We start from the raw sequence: 8,803 nt of genomic DNA, 5'->3' as shown, positions 1-8,803 counted from the left end.
TCTCAGCTCAATTAACTGTTTGGGATGAGGAGGCACAAAAGAAACGGGCAGCCAGATGAAGGCGTGTGCGATATACAACATACGGTTCACTGGGATGAACTGTGTGTGATTAGGCAACACAATGGAAATGGTTCAACTGAACAAGATGTGTGTGATACGCGGCAAACAGGTCCGTAATCTGAAATGTGTGCGAAGAACAATAATAACACAGACGATTGCTGCTAATAAGCCGTGTGAATTGCTCTGTCCACAGTAGAATAACATGTATATATATATAACTGAAATAAACATCCAATTACATAAGTGACTATACAGATCATTCGCACACACCTCAATAAACAATTGCATGCATTCTAAAGTAGGATAAATGATCGTCTAGTCATCTACTTCTTGTGATGCTCCCGCCACTGCTATGTGGCTCGATCCCTCGTCTGGGTCAGGAAGAAGACTGTTCCTCATGTCAACGATCCGCCTGTATATCTCGTAGCTTGTGTACGCGTCCATGGCCGCGTACTTGACATGTTGTTCATCCAGTCTCTTATGCCACACACTGTGCCAGGCATTCTTCTCCTTATTGCTCTCTTGCTTCATCTTCGCGTAGTAGGGGTCGATGATGGCCGAGGCGAGGTCAACTAGGGAGTTTAGTTGGCTTTTGTCGCTGCCCCAGACCTTGTAGTGGTGCTGGATGTTGACAAGATTCGGGCATTCAAGTCTGAAACCTTGAGCGCTTTTAGATCGTTGGTGGTGTCCACCGTAGCGAAACTGTAGTCGGAGCTATTGATAAACCTGGAAAATGCTCGCAAGGCCTTGTGGCAAGGTGGAAGTGGTAGACGAGGACGTCATGTCGCACGCACAACTGGGCGATGACAGCCTTCTGATCGTGCCCGGCACGACCGACGGTGTACTCGAGGTCGAAGCTGACCACTCGGTACTTGTCTTCGGCAAGGAACTGCTCCATAGTTTGGATGGAGCTCTCCACCGAGACCGAATCATTCGTGTACACCACCGAGAGGGCCTTCCCCCTCACGTGGGTGTCCACTACGTGATGTGTGGTGAACTGCCCGCCGTTGTCGTCGTCGGCCGCTGGGAGCGCCATTGGAGCCACGGGGAGCACCATTGGAACCGTTGGATGTCCTCTCTGTATGTGTCCTCATGGGTGTGCTTATTGTGTCGTGTGAGACCAGAGATGAAGGTAAATGGACACAGGAATAAAAGGGGACCGGGCGGCATGGATTCTCGGCGCGTCCGCATGGCAGTTTTTGCAGCGGGTAACTGCATCATCGCATCGCGCCCGGCGCAACCGCTTGCACACGAACGTCCGTGATCGTGCGCCGGCCCAAAACACTAGCAGCGCGTGTGGAGGGACGAGGGTAGAGCACCCAGAGGGACGCGAGAGCAGAGCGCGCGCGGCGGGACGCGAGCAGAGCGCGCCACCGCCGCCTGAACCGCAAGCAACCACACGCATAGAGCAGTTGAACACGCAGGAAATGGTAGCCTACAAGCTGGCCGACAGTTGCGTCACTGTGTAGAGCGGCCGTGTGGTACCACCTCCGTCTAGTCTATACTGTCCTTTATATTCCGTGCCATACTTTGCCCTCAAATTTAACCAAGAAAATGTTAATGCATGTTTTAAAAATTATATAATTGGAAACTATGTTCAAATACAAATCCAACTCTATAATCTTTGGCGAAATGCATTCGAATTTAATTAGTTAAATCATACTTATAAACCAGGATGGTGGTATAGTTGGTAATTAAATCGCAAACATTTTTTTATTAACCGTATGTGTACGTGGCCTTTTGTCCTCCTCTTGCACATCTTGTCACCCCGCTGCCGCAGACGGCTCATAGCGCAAGCTTGCGCAGCGCGCGGGGGCGTTCTTTTTGCCAAGCGGTGGCGCCAATGAATCGTCGGTGAGCCCGTTCCCGCACAACCTCGCAGGTTCCCGCGCAAGCTTCCCGCCCGACTCGGTGAAATCCCCCAAAATCCCAATGCTTACCGGCCTGCTATAAAAACCCTCACGGCCGGCGAGTCCTATGTCGCATATTCCCCTCCATCCCTGTAGCTTATCTCGTCTGCTTCTCCCACATTCGCCAATGGCACCAGTCCGTCGTCGTCGCTCAGCCACTCCGCCGTCATCAGAGGACAGCTCCAGCTGGGAGGCTACACCGCGACGACGTCGCAGTCCCCGGCGTAGTGTAGTGCGTGTGGCGTCCCTGTTGGGTGTGCGCGGAACACCCACCACACGCTCCGCTGCCGGTGCCCGTCGGCAGCTGTTGCCGGCCGACATTGCCACCACACCACCGTTGAAAGCCAGGGCCATCGCCCGCTCCGCCGCCACGGCCCGAAGGCGGGAGATGGCCATCATGGGCGCCACCCCACTGTCGGCCACGGTGGCCATCACCCGCTCCGCCACCGCGGCCCGAAGGCGGGAGGTGGTGCTCGTGGCCGCCACCCCGTCGTCGGCCGCCGTGGCCGCCAGTCCACCATCGACCACCGAGGTCATCACCCGCTCCGCTGCCACCGCCCGAAGGTGGGAGGCAGAGGTGGATGCCCGCACGTGCGACAGCGACCTTGCGCGCTACACTGAGTTCCTGCGGGAGGAGGAGGAGCGCATCGTCAAGCACGCAAAGAGCCTTACCACTGCAGTGGCCGCGGCACACACCGTCTCAGAGGCGAGGAATCAGGATATCTACGAGGAGAACCACCGCTTTGAGAGGGGTCGTTTGGAGCGGCAGAGGGCGTTCGAGGTGAGCGTCGCTGAAGCTGCATTAGCGGCAGGCACCGCATTGCGGTTGCCCAGCTCATCGGTAGGCTCCTCCTCTGCCTCTTACTGAGCGCGCTCGGCAGAGGAGAGGCAGCTGGAAGTAATACAAAGCCCCTCCACAGTAGTAGTAGTAGTAGTAGTAGTAGTAGTAGTAGTAGTAGTAGTAGTAGTAGTAGTAGTAGTAGTAGTAGTAGTAGTAGTAGTAGTAGTAGTAGTAGTAGTAGTAGTATTTAGGGGCTATTTTGTTCAGTTCATCTGACTATAGATGTGGTGGAACTGTACAACGTACTTAAAATTAGCTAGTATATATAGTTGAACTAGCTATTTCAGTACGTGGTTGGCAACAATTGGGGAAATGTTTGGTCGGTTCAGCTGTCGAGTTGAACTGTTTGTATAAATTAAGAACGACTGCTTAATCTATGAATGAAATCTATGCTTAATTACTGAATTTTAGTTGCAAAAATCAGATACTACTAGTGATTTTTAGCTTCATATTTTGACAAATTGCAGTGTTACAAGGATTGACAAATCTTACCAAATTGTTTGTACGTGGTTGCACACGGTTCATCCAAAACAACCGTTTGCGTTGAAGGGATGCACAAATCCTACGCTGCTCTCACTTTGCATACAGGTGTTCTATCTAAAATGTTTGCGATCAAGAGCTGCAGAAATCCTGCTCGGCACATTTTCTCTTGGCTTCCTGGGGAAGCTGTCGGTTTGCATACGGGTGTTCTAACTAAAACGTTTGTGATGAGTGTTTTATATTTAAAAAGTGAATTAAACTGCGGCTTGGGCGCCATTAATGGAGAGGATGCGAGCAAGGCAGGCAGCCATGGAAGTCAAAGGGCTCGCTTCCTAGTGAGCCTGCGCAGCGTACAGCTCGCACGCTTCCCAGTGAGCCTGCTCACTCGAGGACAGCTTGCATGCCTCTCGGTCAGCCTACACACCGGACGGCGCTCACACGCCTCCCGTTCAGTCAAGGTCAAGAAGCAGTCCGCACGGCACCTCCTACATCCATTAAAACCAAGATAAGTGGCGTCACGTGAATGGTTACCAGAATTTTGGATTACTAGAATTTAAAAACCAGGCATCTCAATGTTTTGCCGGCAATCAACGGTGCCTTGGTGTTTGAAATTCATTCCCATTTCTTGCATGGGACCTAAGCATGCACCCAAGGATACTTTAACCAATTTATATGCACTTGAGCATGTGCATGTAGTTCAAATTTGAATTATGCACATAAATGCATTGAAAACTCAGTTAATGCATAAAAATGTCCAAGTGAACCCCAAAAAATCACAAAAAATTCACACAACACTCCTGTCATTCTATGTTGACACGAGAAAAAAAAGTGAAAGCAATAAGAGGCAATGGATATCGTTTCGTCCTCAAAGATGGGACGTTCCCTACCAAAAACCATCATGCTTATTGTGAGAAGCTCTGGTTTGTGAGAAGCATATACCCAAACCTGCCCCAAATGGGACAAAATTTGTACCATGGCATGTTGATGCCGCTCCATGAAAGCATGCCAAGTTTCATGAATTTTAGACGATTTTTGGATTTACTAGAATTTAAAAACCAGGCATCTCAATGTTTTGCCGGCATTCAACGGTGCCCTAGTGTTTGAAATTCATTCCAATTTCTTGCATGGGACCTAAGCATGCACCCAAGGACACATATTTGATTTTTCAAACAATTTATATGCACTAGAGCATGTGCATGTAGTTCAAATTTGAATTATGCACATAAATGCATTGAAAACTCAGTTAATGCATAAAAATGTCCAAACGAACCGCAAAAAATCACAAAAATTCACACAACACTCATGTTGTTCTATGTTGACACGAGAAAAAAAATTGAAATCAATAAGAGGCAATGGATATCGTTTCGTCCCCAAACGTGGGACGTTCCCTACCGAAACCAACATGCTTGTTCTGAGAAGCTCCAGTTTGTCAGAAGCATATACCCAAACCTGCCCCAAATGGGACAAAATATGTATCACGGCATGTTGATGCCGCTCCATGATAGCATGCCAAGTTTCATGAATTTCAGACGAGTTTTGGATTTACTAGAATTTAAAAACCAGGCATCTGTTTTGCCGGCAATCAACGGTGCCCCGGTGTTTGAAATTCATTCCCATTTCTTGCATGGGACCTAAGCATGCACCCAAGGACACAGATTTGTTTTTTCAACCAATTTATATGCACTGGAGCATGTGCATGTAGTTCAAATTTGAATTGTGCACATAAAATGCATTGAAAACTCAGTTAATGCATAAAAATGTCCAAACGAACACCGAAAAATCACAAAACTTCACACAACACTCTTGTTGTTCTATGTTGACACGAGAAAAAAATTTGAAAGCAATAAGAGGCAATGGATATCGTTTCGTCCCGAAAGGTGGGACGTTCCCTACCGAAAACCATCATGCTTGTTGTGAGAAGCCCCGGTTTGTGAGAAGCATATACCCAAACCTACCCCAAATGGGACAAAATTTGTACCACGGCATGTTGATGCCGCTCCATGATAGCATGCCAAGTTTCATGAATTTCAGACGAGTTTTGGATTTACTAGAATTTAAAAACCAGGCATCTCAATGTTTTGCCGGCAATCAGCGGTGCCCCGGTGTTTGAAATTCATTCCCATTTATTGCATGCGACCTAAGCATGCACCCAAGGACACATATTTGATTTTTCAAGCAATTTATATGCACTGGAGCATGTCCATGTAGTTCAAGTTTGAATTATGCACATAAAATGCATTTAAAACTCAGTTAATGCACAGAAATGTCCAAACGAACCCCGAAAAATCACAAAAATTCACACAACACTCCTGTTGTTCTATGTTGACACGAGAAAAAAAATTGAAAGCAATAAGAGGCAATGGATATTGTTTCATCCCCAAAGGTGGGACGTTCCCTACCAAAAACCATCATGCTTGTTGTGAGAAGCTCCGGTTTGTGAGAAGCATATACCCAAACCTGCCCCAAATGGGACAAAATTTGTACCACGGCATGTTGATGCCGCTCCAGGATAGCATGCCAAGTTTCATGAATTTCAGACGAGTTTTTGATTTACTAGAATTTAAAAACCAGGCATCTCAATGTTTTGCCGGCAATCAACGGTGCCCCGGTGTTTGAAATTCATTCCCATTTCTTGCATGGGACCTAAGCATGCACCAAGGACACATATTTTATTTTTCAACCAATTTATATGCACTGGAGCATGTGCATGTAGTTCAAACTTGAATTATGCACATAAAATGCATTGAAAACTCAGTTAATGCATAAAAATGTCCAAACGAACCCCGAAAAATCACAAAAATTCACACAACACTCCTGTTGTTCTATGTTGACACGAGAAAAAAATTGAATGCAATAAGAGGCAATGGATATTGTTTCGTCCCCAAAGACGGGACGTTCCCTAGCGAAAACCATCATGCTTGTTGTGAGAAGCTCCGGTTTGTGAGAAGCATCTACCCAAACCTGCCCCAAATTGGAGAAAATTTGTACCACGGCATGTCGATGCCGCTCCATGATAGCATGCCAAGTTTCATGAATTTCAGACGAGTTTTGGATTTACTAGAATTTATTCCATGCATCTCAATGTTTTCCCGGCAATCAACGGTGCCCCGGTGTTTGAAATGCATTCCCATTTCTTGCATGGGACCTAAGCATGCACCCAAGGACACATATTTGATTTTTCAACCAATTTATATGAACTGGAGCATGTGCATGTAGTTCAAGTTTGAATTGTGCACATAAAATGCATTGAAAACACAGTTAATGCATAAAAATGTCCAAACGAACCCCAAAAAATCACAAAAATTCACACAACACTCCTGTTGTTCTATGTAGACACGAGAAAAAAAATTGAAAGCAATAAGAGGCAATGGATATTGTTTCGTCCCCAAAAGTGGGACGTTCCTTACCGAAAACCATCATGTTTGTTGTGAGAAGCATATACCCAAACCGGCCCCAAATGGGACAAAATTTGTACCACGGCATGTTGATGCCGCTCCATGATAGCATGCCAGGTTTCATGAATTTCAGACGCGTTTTGGATTTACTAGAATTCAAAAACCAGGCATCTCAATGTTTTGCCGGCAATCAACGGTGCCCCGGTGTTTGAAATTCATTCCCATTTCTTGCATGGGACCTAAGCATGCACCCATGGACACAGATTTATTTTTTCAACCAATTTATATGCACTGGAGCATGTGCATGTAGTTCAAACTTGAATTATGCACATAAAATTCATTCAAAACTCAGTTGATGCATAAAAATGTCCAAACGAACCCCGAAAAATCCTAAAAATTCACACAACACTCCTGTTGTTCTATGTTGACACGAGAAAAAAATTTGAAAGCAATAAGAGGCAATGGATATTGTTTCGTCCCCAAAGGTGGGACGTTCCCTACCGAAAACCATCATGCTTGTTGTGAGAAGCTCCGGTTTGTGAGAAGCATATACCCAAACCTGCCCCAAATTGGAGAAACTTTGCACCACGGCATGTTGATGCCGCTCCATGATAGCATGCCATGTTTCATGAATTTCAGACGAGTTTTGGATTTACTAGAATTTATTCCAGGCATCTCAATGTTTTGCCGGCAATCAACGGTGCCCCGGTGTTTGAAATTCATTCCCATTTCTTGCATGGGACCTAAGCATGCACCCAAGGACACATATTTGATTTTTCAACCAATTTATATGCACTGGAGCATGTGCATGTAGTTCAAATTTGAATTGTGCACATAAAATGCTTTGAAAACTCAGTTAATGCATAAAAATGTCCAAACGAACCCCGAAAAATCACAAAAATGCACACAACACTCCTGTTGTTCTATGTTGACACGAGAAAAAAATTTGAAAGCAATAAGAGGCAATGGATATTGTTTCGTCCCCAAAGGTGGGACGTTCCTTACCGAAAACCATCATGCTTGTTGTGAGAAGCTCCGGTTTGTGAGAAGCATATACCCAAACCGGCCCCAAATGGGACAAATTTTGCACCACAACATGTTGAAGCCTCTCCATGATAGCATGCCTAGTTTCATGAATTTCAGACGCGTTTTGGATTGAATTTAAAAACCAGGCATCTCATTGTTTTGTCGGCAATCAACGGTGCCCCGGTGTTTGAAATTCATTCCCATTTCTTGCATGGGACCTAAGCATGCACCCAAGGACAATGATTTGTTTTTTCAACCAATTTATATGCACTGGAGCAAGTGCATGTAGTTCAAACTTGAATTATGCACATAAAATGCATTGAAAACTCAGTTAATGCATAAAAATGTCCAAACGAACCCCAAAAATCACAAAAAATTCACACAACACTCCTGTTGTTCTTATTGACACGAGAAAAAAATTGAAAGCAATAAGAGGCAATGGATATTGTTTCGTCCCCAAAGGTGGGACGTTCCGTACCGAAAACCATCATGCTTATTGTGAGAAGCTCCGGTTTGTGAGAAGCATATACCCAAACCTGCCCCAAATTGGACAAAATTTGTACCACGGCATGTTGATGCCGCTCCATGATAGCATGCCAAGTTTCATGAATTTCAGACGAGTTTTGGATTTACTAGAATTTATTCCAGACATCTCAATGTTTTGCCGGCAATCAACGGTGCCCCGGTGTTTGAAATTCATTCCCATTTCTTGCTTGGGACTTAAGCATGCACCCAAGGACACAGATTTGTTTTTTCAACCAATTTAAATGCACTGGAGCATGTGCATGTAGTTAAAATTTGAATTTTGCACATAAAATGCATTAAAAACACAGTTAATGCATAAAAATGTCCAAACGAACCCCGAAAAATCAGAAAAATTCACACAACACTCTTGTTGTTCTATGTTGACACGAGAATTTTTTTTGAAAGCAATAAGAGGCAATGGATATTGTTTCGTCCCCAAAGGTGGGACGTTCCCTACCGAAAACCATCATGCTTGTTGTGAGAAGCTCCAGTTTGTGAGAAGCATATACCTAAACCTGCCCCAAATGGGACAAAATTTGTACCACGGCATGTTGATGCCGCTCCAT

The sequence above is a fragment of the Triticum aestivum genome, chromosome 5D (genome assembly GCF_018294505.1).
Source record: "Triticum aestivum cultivar Chinese Spring chromosome 5D, IWGSC CS RefSeq v2.1, whole genome shotgun sequence".
Taxonomy (NCBI): Eukaryota; Viridiplantae; Streptophyta; class Magnoliopsida; order Poales; family Poaceae; genus Triticum; species Triticum aestivum.
The sequence above is the reverse complement of the archived record's forward strand: the minus strand, read 5'-3'. Positions refer to the sequence as shown.